The sequence below is a fragment of the Passer domesticus genome, chromosome 7, assembly GCF_036417665.1.
Source record: "Passer domesticus isolate bPasDom1 chromosome 7, bPasDom1.hap1, whole genome shotgun sequence".
In the NCBI taxonomy this organism is placed as follows: Eukaryota; Metazoa; Chordata; class Aves; order Passeriformes; family Passeridae; genus Passer; species Passer domesticus.
This window is the reverse complement of record NC_087480.1, coordinates 59,119,790-59,137,635: the sequence shown is the minus strand read 5'-3', so window position 1 is coordinate 59,137,635 and position 17,846 is coordinate 59,119,790. Positions and strand designations below refer to the sequence as shown.

At 46.6% G+C, this 17,846-nt stretch overlaps 2 long non-coding RNA genes across 3 annotated transcripts in view; both read right to left on the bottom strand.

The window, feature by feature from the left end:
* LOC135305414 (uncharacterized) overlaps positions 1 to 17,846 on the bottom strand; it is a 161,418-nt gene that overhangs the window by 81,906 nt on the left and 61,666 nt on the right. The window lies entirely within an intron of this gene.
* Positions 3,109 to 11,695, bottom strand: LOC135305399 (uncharacterized). Its single transcript, XR_010366594.1, has 2 exons — positions 10,895 to 11,695; positions 3,109 to 4,666 (listed from the first exon to the last, which is right to left on the bottom strand). It is a non-coding gene; the product is annotated as an uncharacterized LOC135305399 (long non-coding RNA).

Below are 17,846 nucleotides of genomic sequence, written 5' to 3'. Positions count from 1 at the left end.
TTCTGCTTACTGGGATGTTTCAGTCTGCATAAAAACAAACTTTTACCTCTTCTCTGTCCTCTTCTTCCCCTACACAAGTACTGGCACTGTGGTTTCTTATATTTAATCATAACTATTGATTTTTGTGGGGCATGGGCAGGAGAGACACAGAAGAGAGATGTTCCTGGGCACTGCTGGTTGTGAAACAAGAGAGAGCAGGGAGCAAATCAAACCCCTAAACAGCACCTATGGTTTTATAATAACAAAAAATAGATTTACTTTTATTGTGTGGTCTTAGCACAGGTTATAGCAGGCCTGATAACACACAGACACAGGAACAGCCACTCCAGTGAGAGCCAGCAGAGCTTCAAAAACCCAGAGCATCATGGACACAGCTGGAAGACAGCACCTTTCCATGGGCAATGGGACATTTACAGATATGCAGATCTCTGCATGAGAACTGGCTCTGCCTGCACCAAAAAAAGGCATCTCCAGAGCACAACTGGCTGGAATTCGGTAGCACAGGGAGGGCAGATGAGATCACTTCACCTGGCCTGGCCTGCCAGACAGACCCAGCTCAGCTGGTGCAGTTTTGCTCTTTGAAGACTTGCTCAGTATCAGTTGTGCAACAGTTTATCAGCGTGGGCTGCTTCCGTAGATACGGTCGTGACCCCTGAGAGTGGAAAAACTTGTTTTGTTGTAGTGGAGGGATTTTCCTGAACTAGGTTAAATAATATTTATTGAACTAAAGTCTGCAGTTGCTGGAGCAGCTCTGGATTGACAGGAGCATGGCTGAGATCTTTCATCTTTTCTTTCATCTGCTACAATGCAGAAAATCACTGTCTGTTCATTTTTGTACTCCTTCAACCTTCAAACCAGAAACTCAGAACTGGCTTTCTGTATCCCTTGATCCTTCAGACAGAGAAATTTGACAATTCCTCAAACCACAGGAAACTTAAAAATAGCACTTGTTCCAGCACAGCTACACATTGTTGTTCTTGAAATCTGGGTTAGAAAATACTTGCAGGGTCTGAAAGACAGAAGCCTGAAGCAGAATGTCTCTATTACTGCATTCCTTTATTTAAACAATTAACCCTGTGAACAGAAGAGCTGCTAAAACTGGATTTGTTATTGATTTTGTCCCTTAAGATAAATTCCTACATGGATTCCCCAGTGTCTAGTGTTTTTTCTCTACTGCAATAGAAGGGTAGAGGGGGTAGCACAAGAAAGGAAGACACAACTTGGGCCTCTGCATTGTATTCAGCTTTTTATTTTCACTAAACACCTGGGATTTTATATTGAAGGCCTCTACACTTAATTGGAAGGACAGGTTGAAAGGTACTGGAGGAGAAATCCAGACATTTCTTTATCCTCTCTGCCCTGCAAGTTTGATCATCCAGGGAAGCAGGTGCTGGTGAGAGTTGTACAGGAACCCACTGGAGTATTCTACAAAGAACATGTAAGGATTTCTTTGGGGAAAGCAGGACCCAGGCCTCACCTGGCACTAATCAATAGTCTCTACTGGATGCAGCAATTCTGTATTTATTTACCCTTCACCCTCACACTTCAGGGGGCAACCACACTGTTTTCCCTGGAGGAGAAGTTTCTCAGACTGATCTAAACTCAGTTAACAGCTCCAGATTTGAGCTCAGATGGACGTGACTATGAAATGCTCCTCCCTGCTGAACATGCCCACTGAAGGGTTTATTAGCCCACACAGCAACTGCAGCTGCCTCCTTTGTCCTTACTGGAGCACACCTGGATTTAGGGATCTCCCTGGCCAGCAAAAAAACCACTCCCTGTTGGTACAGTCTAACAAAACAATGAAATTAGAGCAATAGTTGTGTCACCTTAATCCAGTACAGAGACCTACAACTTCTTACTATGCATTTACCTATTTCAGTCCCTCAGTATGTTACACTTTTCTCTTGCCCCTTTGCACACACTAGTTGCAATATTTGAATGACTTCCACTGCATTTTCAATTCCAATCTGCTTGTGAAGAGCCTATGGTGTCTTGTTGATAATCCTTTTTAAGTACAGACTATCAACAAGATCTGCAAGTGTCCAGACAGAAGTTATCCAGAGTGAAGAGGTTATGATTTGCAAATGATGTTTCTTTTCCACTGTAGGTGTATCAGTATGTGTTTAGGAAAAAAATCTGCTGTCTTTTGGGAATGTTTCCAGTTAACTCCATGCTAACCACATTTGATTTGCTTGGTTCTGCTTCAGGAACTGAAAGTAGCTTGGTTCCAGCATTAAATAACCGAGCAGGAAATAGCAGAAGGTTTACCATGTACAGGCTGGCCAGGGGTGGAGCAACAGATTGAACTAAAAATACAGCAAAGATTGGTTTGGGGAGATTCAGATTGGTTCCAATTTAATTAGGAGATATACAAGCTCCCAGTGCTGGTGATTAAGTTATCTTCATTGAAAACACATTGACATATTCAAATGTCACCATGCTTCAAAAAGGGAAGTGTTGAGACATAAAAGCTTAATGCCCTAAAATGAGGATCTGGTCAAAAAATGCTTTCTGCACTTTGTCAGCCTGTCCCCAGGCCCTGCAGCAGGCAGGGTGCTTCCTCTGCCCCATCCCACACACAAGTAAAAGCATTAGAGGAAACTCTTGGCTGCAGCAGAAAATTCACTAATAGTGCTAATCTTATAAGTTTAAACATGGGTGGGGATGGTGTTGATTTTGAAACTGAGAGAAAGATAGGAATAGCTTCAACACTTAGATGAAAAGAGGCAAGCAAAATACAGTGCTGCAAATTCAGTATAAATGTACAATATATTACAGATAGAAATTTTGATGAAATTTTGGCAAAGCAGTAGTCGCAAAGTCCTTAGCATCAGAGACTTTAGCACCAAAATATCCTTACAATCAATATTTTAAATCCTTCAAACTACTGTCTATGGCCCCCAGGGCAGAAGCCCAGCGGGGAGGCCGGTTGTCCAGGATAGCTCACGGAGGGTCCAGGATCGCCCAGCGGGGGTTCAGGCAGCCCAGGCAGCTATAGTGATTTGCAGCTCAGCTCTTTAGTGATTTCAGCTCTTTCAGCATGCCTGGGGCCGTCACCCTGGGTATAGCCGCAGCAGACGCAGAGAGAGAGAGAGCAGCGCTGTCTGGGTTCCGCAGGGTTCTTTATTGGGGTCTCCGCGAAGGGTCCAGGGACAGCTCTCCTCTGCCGAACCGGGCAGAGCTAGGGGTTTTTATACCTTATAGGGGGATTGAAAACTGTCCAATAGTAAGGGTCAGGGGAAAAAGTGGCCTATGGATCTACAGAGAGATAACAGGGTCCGAAGGCGGAAGAGAGGGGCTTCTAAAATCCTTAGTCATGCTGACTTTGGTATTTCCTAGCTCAGGCTTCTGACCTCCAAGGCCTTGCAGGCCCTGTGCCTGCTACAACTCCACTTTCTGTATTTAGAAAAAAGGCGTTCCCTATGGTTCTTTTAAAATAGTGGACAAGGCATGAGAACATAAGTAACACGATGACAATTACAAGAAAAATCCACAACATTCCCTTAACCAAAGATGCAACCCATCCCGTTAATCCCCATTGACCGAAGAGGTCATTGACCCAGTCTGGGGTCTGTTCTACTTTTAAGTCCTTCACAAGTCCCTTCAGTTTCTGGATGTTGGCGTGGATGGATTCCGAGCGTGAAGAGAGATTGAAGCAGCACATCCCTTCGAAGTCCTCGCAGCCATGTCCGTGGGCAAGCAGCAGGAAGTCAATCGCTGCTCGATTTTGGAGTGAGGCATGTCTTGTGGTTTCTTCTTCCTTTAAGAGATCGCTCAGGGCAGCAGAAGTAGCGTTAGCTTGCTTACTGAGCCAGCACCCAAGGTGATTTATGTCACCCAGGGCCTTAGCTGCAGCTACCCATGGTAGGAATATAGAGACCGCTATCTTTTTTGGTTTGTTCCAATCGTATAATTTGGGATCGCAATTTTCATCAAATGCTGTGTAGGACCTTTTGTGGCGTTTTAACTCGCTCTCTTTTTTCCAATTGTGCAACAAGGTGATATTTGGAGTAAGGGTGGAAAGTTTTCCTAGGGTACAGGGACCTCCCTGGAGTCGGGAGGGGATCCCAGCCCATACTTTGTCACCACAGATGAGAAACGTTCCCTTGGGTAGGACTTTGGGATGGAGAGAGGACACAGAGATCACACGAGCAGTGTAATTACACCAATCGTGAGGGTTGTAGGCTTTGTTAATTGGTGATATGTCTTTTCGGTATGTGTTTTTGTTCAGATCAATTTCAGGCAAATTATTCTTTGGACGTCTAAAGTAAAATTTGACACAGAAGGTGGCCTTAGAGGATCCCAATAGATCCAATTCTTGAGGTTCCTCAAGAGCATTGGGCAGTATTTTTGTCCACTGGTCCCAAGTTTCTACCTGGTGGGGTCTCTTACCTGTGGTGCGGAGAAGCTCTGAATTATAGGCTGGCCAATCATCGGCTACAAAAGGAATTCCTACTAGCCATGTGGAAAGTGGGTTATCAACGCTCCCCATGGATAAGCACATGTTATCCTGTTTTAATGTTCTTGCTAAGGTTACCCAGACATTATGGCTCGGCTGTGGGCCGATCCAACCGACGGCACATGGCACGGTGAGGAACATCCAGGCAGCAGTGAGGACAGCGCCAACGGAGATATTTTTCATCTTTGGGCAGGAATGGGGCTTCTGATAGGGAATGTAAGCAAAACTTGTTATTTTTATGGTAGGAGGGGAGGGTTAGGGTTCCTTTCATGTTCCTTTCCTCTGTTCCTCCCACCTCCCCCCTTTATTTTTAGTTTTTTACTTTTTTTTTTTTTTTTTTTTTTTTTTTTTTTTTTTTTTTTTTTTTCTATGGTACTAAGGGTGGGGGAGTGGGTAAAAGGTTAGAGGCTTTTGGTAAGGGTAGATAAAAGGGATAATAGGGTTTTTAGGGTAAAAAGGGTAATAACATCTAATTCAGAGAACAGTTTGTTTTCAGGCTGTGCCTGGCCTAGGGCTTGATGCCGCAGAATGTTGTTCAGCTTTCTGGTTTGTCTGCTGCTGTGTGATGGGACAGTCGTCTCCTCCACTTGTGGACGTTTGGCGACGTCTTCGTCTCCAGGCCGAGCTGGTCTGGTTTTGAGGAGGTCTTGTGTTTGACTCAGGAGGATTCTTGTCACTGCTTGTGGAAGTGGTATTTGCAGTGCCTAGGTATGGTTTTATGTTTTTCCCTGGGTACCATCTTGGACCAGATGGTAGCAGAACACACGCGTATCCTCTTCCCCACGTGATGAGTTTGAAAGGTCCCGAGACTTTATGTGTTTCTGGGTCCTTCACCAGCACAGGTGGTTTCTCTGTGAGCTTTGCTTGGGTGGTATTTGCAAAGTGGCGAAGTATGGGTGGATCAGGCTCTGAGGTTGTACAGTTCAGGAAGTTGATGACATAGAGAGCCTTGCAAAGTCTTTCAACTGGAGAGGTGATTTTTGTTCCTCTCTGTTGCTGATTGAGGACTCTTTTGAGAGTTTGGTGTGTCCTTTCCACGATGGATTGTCCTGTGGGGTTTGCAGGTATACCTGTCTTGTGTTGTATTCCCCACTCACTGAAGAACTCTTTTAACTTACGAGAGGTATAGGCAGGTCCATTGTCTGTTTTGATCTCCTTTGGTACTCCCAGGGTTGCAAATGCGAGGAGAAAATGTTTTATGGTGTGCTGCGCAGTTTCTCCTGTATGTGTTGATGCAAATACTGCTCTTGAGAATGTATCAACCGATACATGCACGTACTTTGACCTTCCAAAAGGTGCAAAGTGGGTTACATCTGTCTGCCACAGCTGGCAGCTGTTTAAACCTCGGGGATTGACTCCCGTCCCCATAGATGGTATCTGGTAGTTTTGACAGTTCGGGCATGTGGCAACAATAGCTTTTGCCTGATCTTTTGAGAGCTTGAACATTCTGATGAGGGCAGGCACATTTTGATGAAAAAATGAGTGTGACAACTTTGCCTGGGCAAAGATGTCAGGGACATTAGCAGTCTCTATTGCCATGGCTAAGGTGTCTGCTTTCCTGTTCCCTTCTGCAATGAAACCTGGGAGGTCAGTGTGTGACCTCACATGCATTATATAGTAAGGTTGTTTTCTGTGGGAAATTAAGCGTGTTAATGTGGAAATCAATTGGTATAACTTTGGATTGGAAACCTCTTTGAGAAGAGCATGTTCTGCTCTCATAGCTAGGCCAGCAACATAAGCTGAATCTGTGACCAGATTAAAAGGTTCGTCTTTGAATTTCTCAAAGGCTCTGACAACAGCTGCTAACTCCGCAATCTGTGGAGATCCCTCCACTATTTTTATGTCAGATTCCCAATTTTGGGTCTTAGGGTCCCTCCATGTCATTACCGACTTGTGGGATGACCCTGAGCCATCTGTAAAGACAGTTAGAGCTTTGAGAGGTGTCCTACTTTGGACTAATTTTGGAGTCAGATGAAATGTCACGTCACGATTAAAAAGCTTATGTTTTGGGATATGCACTGAAATTTGGCCTGTATAGCTGTCTAAGGCATACTGGAGACTCTCATTGGTCTGGAGCAAATGTTCCAGGTCCCCAGTGGTCATTGGCAAATATATGCATGTGAACTCACACCCTGCAAGGGAACGGAGGCGAGTTCTAGCCTTTTTTATTAAATGTGCCATAATTTCTTGGAAGGTGGTAATGGTTTTTGTAGGTTGGTTATTTGTAAAGATCCACTCCAGGATTAGTAAAGGGTCTCGAAGTTGAGTGTCCCATTGGAAAATCAGTCCATAGAACCTAGGTGCTTTTCCCAGAATGACGAACTGGAAAGGCAGGCTGGGCTCAAAGCGATGGGCTTTGCGTGAAGACAGGGCTTCTTGGACCTTGGTGATGGCATCTCGGGCCTCTGGTGTTAGAGTGCATGGAGAGTCCAGATTCTCCTTGCCCCGAAGAAGGCTGAACAGTGGAGCGAGGTCCTCTGTTGTAATTCCTAGCAGTGGACGTACCCAGTTGATGGATCCGCACAGACTGTGTAAGTCTCTCAGGGTTTTTGGGTCGTCTCGGATGGTGAGGTGCTGGGGTACGATGGTCCGTTCCCGGATCTGGAGTCCAAGGTAAGTCCATGGATTGGTGTACTGTATTTTGTCCTCACGGATCTCAAATCCTGCCTTTTCTATGGTTTCAATAGTCCTTTTAACCGCTTTGTCCAAGTATGTTTTTTCTGGTGCACAGACCAGGATATCGTCCATATAGTGATGGATGATCGCATTTGGGAATAGGTTCCGAACAGGAGACAGGATGTGAGCAACATACCACTGGCATATACTTGGACTGCACTTTAGTCCTTGTGGAAGAAAACGCCAATGATATCTTTTGAGTGGAGCCTCTCTGTTAAGAGAGGGAACGGAGAAAGCAAACCGTGGAGCGTCCTGGGGATGCAGCGGGATGCTGAAGAAACAGTCTTTAATATCAATGATAGCAAGTGTCCAGTCTCTAGGCAGCATCGATGGTGAGGGCAGGCCAGGCTGAAGGGGACCCATGTCCTCGATGACCTCGTTGATTTTTCGAAGATCGTGGAGGAGCCTCCACCTGTCAGTTCCAGGCTTTTGTAGTACGAAGACTGGAGAATTCCAAGGGCTGGTGGTCTCTACGATGTGGCCTTTGGCGAGCTGTTCATCCACAAGGGCGTGTAGTGCGCGCAGTTTGACTTTAGAGAGGGGCCACTGCTCGATCCAGATCGGGTCATGGCATTTCCAGGTGAGACGAGGAGTGTCTGGCAGTGCGCGCTCCTCAGTGGCCCCAATTAGAAATCCGGACTGGGAATACGTAGGGAGGCTCCCCACTGACATAAAATGTCCCGTCCATACAAGGTGATGGGGGCCCTTACCACAAATGGGCGGATGGTAGCCAACTTGCCTTCAGGCCCTTCGACGAGGATGTTGTTCTTGCTCCGCATGGAAACTGTAGCTCCACCGATCCCTGTAATCATGCCTGTCACAGGTTGTAGCTCCCAGTGTGCTGGCCATTCTGAGCGGGCGATGATGGTCACGTCTGCACCGGTGTCCAGCATCCCTGGTAGGTGGAACTTCTCTCCTCTGCAGGTAAGACCGCACTCGATGACAGGCTTACTCGGTCCCACAACTTGTATCCACATTGCTGTGGGGTTGAGAGGAAGCTGTTCCCTGTGATTCTTAGGGAGTAGAAAGGCCTGTGCAAATGGGGTACCCTTTGGAAGAAAATATGGTAAGTCTGTGCAGTACACCTGGACAAAGATTTCTTGTCCCGGGTGCACTGTTTGTACTTCTGGAACAACAAATATTTCCTTTGGGCTATGGAGAGAATCACCTATAATTAGGATGCTAGAAGGACCTCCTTTTGGTCCACGTTTGCCTGTGGGAACACGATAAACATTGTTATTTTTAAAGTCAATGGACAGTGCAGTTACCAGCTGACGGCGCGTTCCCTTTGGTATTGCTCCGTGTGTTGGATCCTCCTCATGTGGTCTGGAATCTCCTGGGATGGTGCGTGACTGGGTCTGGATGGCCTTTGATTTGGTGTCCTTGCGTGGGGCCCCACCACGCTCCGATGGAAGTTTCCCGGACACGGCTGACAGTACTGCTGATTCTGGGGCCTTTGGTAGAAATTGCGAGGGTACCTGGGAGGTGACCTCTCTGGACAGTCCTTTATAAAATGTCCAAAATCTCCGCAGTGGTAGCAGCGGACCTGATCTTTAGAAGCTATTACTGCATATGCACTAGAAACTCCTTCTGCAATACCCTTAGTAACTGCTTGGGCCACTGTGTCTTCAGTGGACAGGTGACGTGTGCAGCTTTCCAGCATTTGCTCTATGGTAGGTTCTATGTCCAAGGGTAAGGCTCTCAGAATTGCTTTACATTTTTCATTTGCATTACTCATGGCGAGTTTACACAACAGTTCTTTTCTTGCCTCTGTGCTCTCTATCTGTTTTTCCAGAGCATCCTTAATTCTATCCACAAATTTGATAAAGCTTTCATCTATTCCTTGTTTGATAGTAGAAAAATATTGGGTGGGGGTAGAATCATCTGGGGTGAGAAGTAGGGAGGTTTTTGCTGCTATAGCCACGTCTTGTAATGTTGCCTTAGGTAAAGTATCAGCTTGGTCAGAGGGTTTCTGCAAATCCCCTTCACCAGCCAGCTGTTCGAGTGTAAAATTTGGCTTGTCAGCATCTGCAGCATAGTTATCTGATAATGTTTTTAACTGCTTTTTCCAATGCCTGTCCCAGAGCATGTACTCGGCGGGAGAAAGGAGGCACTGGGCAATATTTTTAATATCGTGGGGTACCAGAACATGTGCTGAGAACGTAGCCTCTAGGAAATTTCTAAAAATATGTGAACTTCTACCATGTTCTGTGGCTGTATTTCTTAATTGCACAAGTTCTTTATTTGTAATAGGTTCCCATGTCTTTCTATTAGTGGCACCTCCTTTTTTTCCCTTCTTATATTCTACTGGAAAGGCAGTAATTCTCTGAGCTAATTGCCAGTCCCCTGCCTGTGTGGCTTCCATTTTTATTTTTGCCCAAGGATCAACATATTCTATTTCCAAATCAGAATCGCTGTCACTGCTGTCATCAGATGACGAGAAGTGAGAGCTATCAGGTCGTGCCTTATGTTTCTTATGGCTGGCTGGAGCTGCATTTGGCAGAGGTGCCTGTGGCTGGGCAGGGTATAGGGCAGCACATGGCAGGACGTGGCTACAGCGAGACAGCATTGCCGGAGTGGCCGTGCAATGCGTGATACAGCAGGCACAGGACTGGGGGGCGTGGGGAGGGGGGGCAGAACTGAGGGAAGTCTGGGGGGTCCCGACCGGGGGCTGCGGAGCGTGGGTATGGGGTTGCGCAGCGAGGGTATGGGGGCAGAGGGTATGCGGGATGGAGGAGGCGGCGGGACTGGAAGAGGGTGCGGCGGATACAGGATGGCTTGGGTCAGGGGCGGATCCGCGGACAGGCACGATTCCGGCGGCAGGCAAAAGCGCGGTGGTGGGGGAGGGCGCGGGTACCCAGGCGGGCTGATCCCCTGCCGCAGCAGGGATGATGCCGGGGGCAGGGAAAGACGCGATGGTAGCGGGGGGGGCGAGGGCGGGGGAGGGAGTGGGGGCGGACGCGGCAGGGAGAGGAGGGACGGCAAGGGGGGTGGGGGTGGCCCCAGTAGGGTCGGGGGGAGCAGGGGGAGGGGTGGGGTTTGGGTCAGTCCCGGCGGGAACTGGCGCAGATGCTCTCGGAGATAACACAGAGCAAGGAGGCGCGCAGGATGTGGCTCCCGAGGGGAAGGCGGGGGGGAAGAGGGGGTGGGCAGGGGCCGTGGGCGCCCTGGGGTCAGGGGGTTGCGGCGCAGATGGCAGGACCCTAGGACCCAGAGGAATGCTGGAATCCAGGGTGGAGGGGGTGTTATCTCCTCCATTAGCATTTGAAATAGGCGCTTCTGTTAAGTGAGATAAGAACTTTTCGTTTCGTTCGACAGAAGTTAGCCCTGAGATTAAAATCTTTTTGTTAGTTTTTTCTACAGCTTTAGTTATAGCGTGGAACATAGGTAAAAACCGAGTTACAGAAAAGTCTTGGTTAGTTTGAAACTTATATATCGTGGTCCCAATTGTATCCCAAAAGGAGTCTAAGGTAATAGTCTGTGTATTAGTATCTGGGAAGTGGCAGAGAATCCATTTTATAAAACGTTTCAGGTTAGTTTTTGAAAGGTTACCTTTAGAAAAAGAAAAGTTGTTAGAAGATAGGATTTCTAGGATTAGGGAATATAAATCTCTCTCGTTCTGGGATCGTTTACTAAGCTTTGATCCCATTTTTCAGTTCCCGCCAGCAGAAAAAAGAGAAAAAAAAGAAAAAACCCAAAAAAAAGGACCCAAGGAAAAAATATTTTTGCGCGCAAGAGAGGCTGTGTTAAACTTACACTTTTCAGCCTGTTGTGGGTCAAAGTTCTGCTGGGGGTCGTCTGCTCATCAGCCTCCGCGAACACTCGCGTGCCCAGGTGTCGTTGTTGCGGGTCGGCTGACGTCCTGTCCAGAAGAGTCCTTCTAAAACGAAGAGCTTCTCCTTCCAGGATCTCTGGCGAGCGGAGGCAGTGACAATTTCACGAAGAAATGCTGCTCCTCTGAAATGCCAGGTCCGGCATTCAGTTCCGCGGCCAGGCTATCACGGCGGTTCAGATGTCGGCCCAGGGGCCCCCCGCTGTTCGGGCGTCGGCTCTGTTCGGGCCGCCAGCTATGGCCCCCAGGGCAGAAGCCCAGCGGGGAGGCCGGTTGTCCAGGATAGCTCACGGAGGGTCCAGGATCGCCCAGCGGGGGTTCAGGCAGCCCAGGCAGCTATAGTGATTTGCAGCTCAGCTCTTTAGTGATTTCAGCTCTTTCAGCATGCCTGGGGCCGTCACCCTGGGTATAGCCGCAGCAGACGCAGAGAGAGAGAGAGCAGCGCTGTCTGGGTTCCGCAGGGTTCTTTATTGGGGTCTCCGCGAAGGGTCCAGGGACAGCTCTCCTCTGCCGAACCGGGCAGAGCTAGGGGTTTTTATACCTTATAGGGGGATTGAAAACTGTCCAATAGTAAGGGTCAGGGGAAAAAGTGGCCTATGGATCTACAGAGAGATAACAGGGTCCGAAGGCGGAAGAGAGGGGCTTCTAAAATCCTTAGTCATGCTGACTTTGGTATTTCCTAGCTCAGGCTTCTGACCTCCAAGGCCTTGCAGGCCCTGTGCCTGCTACAACTGTCCAATCTTTTAATTAAGTTGTTAGAAAGATGCAATAAAAGAGTTTATGCCCTCTGATGAGCATTGAGGCAGCACGAGTGCAACCAGTGAATCAAGGCAAAACCAGCAGAAAGGAAACCCAGTTTCAGAGCTGGGTAGCAAAGTCTAGGTTTGTCCCTGTATTATTCTTTCAACAGCAAATATTTTACTGTCTCCCAATTGCATTCCGAACAAATGAATCCTACTCCAGATCTTAACTGGACTGCAAAAATAAAACCTCGACAGCTCATTTATTGATACAGTGAAATATCCAAACAAGTAATTTTATTGCTATGAAGGAAAATATAACAGCTGGAAAAATAAACCTCAAGCTGTCATTGAGAGTTTGGCTACAGAGACAAAAAAAAAAAACAAAAAAAAACCAAAAAAAAACCAAAAAACCGTGAAATGGTTGAAACAAACAGAAAAAGCCCTTCCCGAGGAATGCTGAGAATGGGGTGAGCCCCAGTTGCTCTGATTCCTGGCAGATCCATGAGGCTGTTCAGTTTGATGGATGAAGAGATCGGAAGTCAGGTGGGAAAGTGCCCCCCTGAAAGTAAATCCACATTGTATCTAATCCACCAGGGAGGGAAACTGTGGGAAAAAAACATTGTTGGCAGAGTCTGAGGCAGGAAAGCTGCCACACTGTTCTGCTGTACTTGGGAGAAAAACAGGAGCCCAGATGTTAACACAGGGTCTCCCTAGCCTGGAAAAAGGAAAGGCAAAGAATACCTATCCAAGAAAGCTACTCCTACCATTATCAGTCTTCCCAGTTCTATTTAAAGAAAGCAAAAGGGCCAAGAGAAGAAGCTGTTTTGCAGCTCTGCACAAACAGCCGCAGATAAGGGTGGTACCAGGTGTCAGCTTGCCCTGCAAAGTCACTGAAATGTCAAGGATTGTTTTTCCTCTACTCCCTTTCTCTTTCCTCCGACTGGGAACTGCCAATGTTTATTTAAAAGATATCCCTTGTATTTGGCAAGAATGCCAGCGGGGCAGACGTTAATGGGTTATTCTTTGGGGCTGGCAGCCTGCCAGGGTGATAAGGATAGCCTGCCTGCCCCAAGGCCCAGAGCCGTGCCATTAACAGGGGCAGCAGCAACTCGCCCGGCCAGATGCTCTGCTCTCCTGAGTGCAGCACACTTTAAAAGCCGCCTCCAACTTCTATTTGATCTGACCTATAAAAATAATTAAATAAGTAGAGAGGCAGAGAGGGGCTGTAGAGGGGCACTAATCCATCTGTGAGAGCCAGATCTGGCGCTTCTCTTTGGCAGCGGCGTGGAGAATTTGCTCAAACCACCACCAAGTCCCTGAGTGTTGCTGTTCACTGCTCTGCCCTTGAACTAGATCTCAACCTGGGAGCCCTGAACTCGCCTGCTAAAAGCAGCACAAGTGAGGGACCTCACTGTACTGCTGCAGCTCAGCGTGGCATGACAACAAAAGCAGACCTGGTTTGGGCTCTGCTGGGCAGAGGAGGAGCCTGGCTTTGAGCAGCGGCGAATGCCAGTACCCCTGAGACAGCAGGCCTGAAAGAATGGGATATTTTGTGTCTTGAGATATATTTAGATTAACATTGTTTACTATTAATCTTCTCTGCAAAAGCCCTTTCTTTCTCAACAGACAAAAAAAGCCCAGGATCACTCCACCCCTGTTATCATGTGTTTTTTGGAAGACCTTTTCCGTGGCCCATCAGACAGCACAGACTGTAATTAAGGTGCTTATAATGCAATTTAGTAAAAGCAGGAGCTGGGGCACAGTAGCATTTACTGCTGTGATTGAAAGCCTTAAAAGTTACGAGGAATTAACCAGGTAGTAATTTTATCTATTTGGAGCTAGCAAAAAAAGAAACTTTGTGCTCATTTGAGAAGCTGGGCTGCCACTAATGAAGTCAGAGCAAACAGAGCTGCTTTCCTGCTTCTCATGAATGCAAACAGTCAAGGATTACCCCAGACAGGTGTTCCCTACAAAAAGAAAGACGCATAAAGATTTAGCTACCTTTTTTTCCCTCTGGATTTCTTTTTTTAGCACTTGAAACTGGACAAAAGAAACCCCCAGGGTCACATACTGTTACCTCAGGAAGGTACCACAGCCCATCTTTGATGGTGACCTCTCCTGGTTCTGATGTGGCTCACACTAAAATCAGATTGAGGACATGAAAACACCCTCATGTTGAGCTGTAAGTCATTCCATTCCAAGAATGACGGCTGATACTTCCAAAGGAAATTCAGTGCTGAAATAAAAATACATTTCTTTTCTTCTGACATTTCATTGTTCCTTTGCACAGCCTCTCCTGAGGTTTTTAAACAGGATTGTTCTTTGAAACAGGATTCCAGCAACAGCACAAAATTCAGACATCTGGAGCTGTAGAGCCATCCTTCAGTCTCAAGGCCATCATAAGAGAAGTCAAGAGAAAACTACACAAGTCCAGACAGAACTAATCCAGCAGCAACCTGAGGTCTGGAAGTTGGTCTGACTTTTCTGTTCTTTCCTTACTCTGATGGTAAGGCAGAAATTTCAGTTCCTGCCCTGATTCTTTACTGGGTTGTCAACAGTGAAAGTTATTGAATCCTTGGATGTAGCTTTGTATTAGCATCAGTTCCTGGGGTGGCTATTTAACGTGGAGGTTGTTTGGTATCAAAGTGCCTGGGACTCACAGCCATGAATTACTGGAGCTTAAGAAAGGCAAGTCACCCATGGATGCAGTGTGAGGTAAATCACCCATGGATGTAGTGAAGCTGAAGTCACCCATGGATGTAGTGCACAGTTTGCAGGTTGTGATGGCACGGGCAAAGCAGACTGGAGAAAAAAGGAGCACTTCTGCAAAGTGGGATACACAACTCGGGCCTGTAAACACCATTTATTATTGTTTCTTTATCTCTCACTAGGAGACAAAGCTTGTGTTTCTCAGCAGCAGTTTTACCACGACAAATAGCAATCTGATTCCATGGTATGACAGCTTATTCCTAGCACTAGGAGTGGGTGCACCAAGGCAGGACAGATGGAGGCTGTGCCACAATCAACATTCACTGGGGTGTCTGTCCTCACCCACTCATCTGCCTGCTCATTCCTCTCCGACTGCTCTGGGACTGCTCTGACCCCACCCGTGAGCTGTTTCTTTCCTGCTGCCTCCTTCGTTGTTTTCCAAGAGCTTTCTTGCTGCCCACATGTGTCCCCTCCTCCTCTTGGACGCTGTATTTTCTACAGAAGCAACAGATTGCTGCGGTGCTGTCCTTTTGATCTAATGAGAGAAACTCCTACAACAATGATGTGCATGTGCTTCTTTCCTCATTATTTAGCAGGGGACTTGGATACACACATCTCCCCCAGGATCCTCCTTTTTCTGTGGATCCTACCCTTAGTGCCCCTGCTCTCAGCTTAACAAGCTTTTCTCTCCAGCCCTACACCTGCATCATTTCTGCTTCTCCTGATGCAGCCCTGAGAGCTCCCACACATCCCCTGCCCTCCCTGCCTCCCGTGGCTGCTGCTCTCCAAGAGGAAACCTTTCACACACAGCGATCTCAGTGTCACTTCACAGATGCTTACTAAGTTCTTAATCATCCTGTGTTTGTCCACGGCTGGAGTACAACACAGGGTTTCTGATTTCAGACACAAAAGCCTGGCTTTCAGTCAGGCAGGATGGACTCCAGGGTCACTGCTGAAACACCACTAGCACCGGTCTATTTTCTGTGATCCCAGCCCTGTTGAGCTCTCTGTGGTTGAGCTTTATTTTACAGGGATATCAGGTTTCTTTCTCAATTTTGCTTATTATCATTTTATTTCTGAATCATGGATTCCAGGATGGATTTCAAAACTGGCAATGATCATTGTACTGATACTCTTCTAAGATCTCAAAAAGCTATAATCTCACACAGATAAATGTAGCCTCTAAAATCATCTGGGGAAGAGAAGGAATGGTTAGACTCATGTTACTACAGGCAGTGAGGCTCTTACAGACCTGTGTGCTGGTAGTAAGAGAACCCAGATCCAAGATGTACTCCCCAAATAGTTTTCTAAATCCCCTGGAGCACCAGCTAACAAATCCATGTTTCTGTGCTCTGGTTAATCTCAGAAGAAAACAGCACAAAGCCAAACTCTCACTGACTGAGGGAAATATAAATGTGCATTTTCTTAGTGATTGGAGTTGTACCTATCCAAGGGAACTTACTGCAAAGGACAATTCTTTGCCTCTCATTCCTATCAAAACCATAACAAACCTCAGGATTATGAGGTTATTTAATTTAATTCTTCTTAGAAAATTTTCCTTTACGTGCCTCACCTTCTTTCTAAGCACTTTATTGGATTGCTTGTATTGCTCTGTAGATTCCACCTGCCTCCCCAAGCCTCCTGGCTGTCCCTGCCCTGGCGGGCTCCTGCAGCCACTGGTACTGACTGGCACAAAGTGCTGCAGCTCCCAGGGCTGCAGTTTGTACCCCATAAAACAGCTCCTTCCCTTCTGGAGCCTTGAAGGACTGTGGAGGTCATTTAGAGACCAACCAGCAGCTGCTGCTGATATGGGGGAGGAGGTTGCCCAGGCTGAGGATTGTGGCTTTAAGGGAGCACCACACATGGGATTCTTATCTGAGGATAAAGTGTCTTTCCATCCCTGCCAAATCTCTCCGAGGCTGTGGACACAGATTCTGACACAGAATTCTGTGAATTCTGTGACACCCTACACGAGCCTGTGCATGTACACACCTGTATTCCATTCAAACTCCAAAATTCCTCTTGTTTTTTCTGGTGTTAAAGTGTCTCTTTGGCCAGAGCAAGGCAGGACTGTGAACACCCCTTCTGTACATCCTCCCTGGGAGCCCAACCATGCCCTGAAACTGCTCCTGTGCTCTCCATTAAAGGGGGAAGAAAAAAGAGCAAAGCTCCTGCAGCTCAGTTAGGTCAAATATGAGGTTTCATTTGCCTGTTTGCCTCATTTTGCTGTCATCCTGAAGGGAAAAATAGGGGGTGGGAAGGCACCAGGAGAGAAAAGCATCATAAATCATTCACTGTATTAGCAGGAGGCTGGGTCGGCAAGCCTTGCTCATTTAGCTACCTTAAATTTCATCCAACCTGCTTATCCCCCAGCTGCAGGAATAACAGACCACTTGAAAGGTAATATTTTTGCTATTAGTGAAGAAAAGAAAAAATGTGATCTTTGCTGTAACATGGGAATAATTTTTCCAGAGCTACACAGAATGAGCCTGAGTGAATACTGCTATTTTTGGCAATGCCCTCCTGTTTAGCTCACATCAATAATTTTAATGCTTTATTTGTGGTTTGGGCTATAAGAAATGGTGAAAGCTTATGGAGAAAAAAAAAGAAAATTGTCAAAATTAGCTAAATAATTTTGAGTTCATGACATTCATAAAAATACATTAATGTTTTCAGAATTCTTAGTCTACACATGCTCATAAAGCTGAGCTATGAAAGCATTTTATTTTACATATGCAAACATCACCAAATTACCCTTTATGAGGTTTTAATTGGACCTCTAAGGTTTCAGTGGTTACAATGACAGACTGTCAAACATTCTTAGATTCCTGTGTCTTGCAACGTCAGGAGCACAGAGAATCTCATGCTTTGTCCCAGTAGCATTTTTCACAGTATTTTTCACTTTTTATATCGCAGCAGCACTGAGTCAGAGGCCCTGGTGTTTGAGGTGCTGCCTAAACAAAGAACTAAACCAGACTTTCAAGGTCTCAAAGCTCTTTACATTTGATGGGGAGATATTTCACTCCAACAATTACAGCCGATGTTGCATCATCTTCCTTGCACTCCCACAGCAGTTCTGACCCCTCTGTAGGTGGCCAGAGACCCCAGTGCTCCCTCTGAACATCACTTTTCCTCCTACGTGCCACTGCTTGCTTCTTCTGTTCCAGAATCTGCTCTGGGAGAGAGAGCAGCACTACTGGACTGTATGTGGGAAAAGATGGGCCATAGGTGGGAACATGTTCAGCCAATAAATCTGTTGTCTCCCAGAGCTTGTTGCAGACTGGTCACAGGGTTCAAAATACTTTATTTCAGAAGACAAAACTTGATTCTCAGCTTGTCCCTGAAAAGTGTTCTCTTCCTCTTTTACAGAACTTATCCAAGTCCTGATAATTTGTAAAAAATAGACACAAAAATTGTGTAGTTA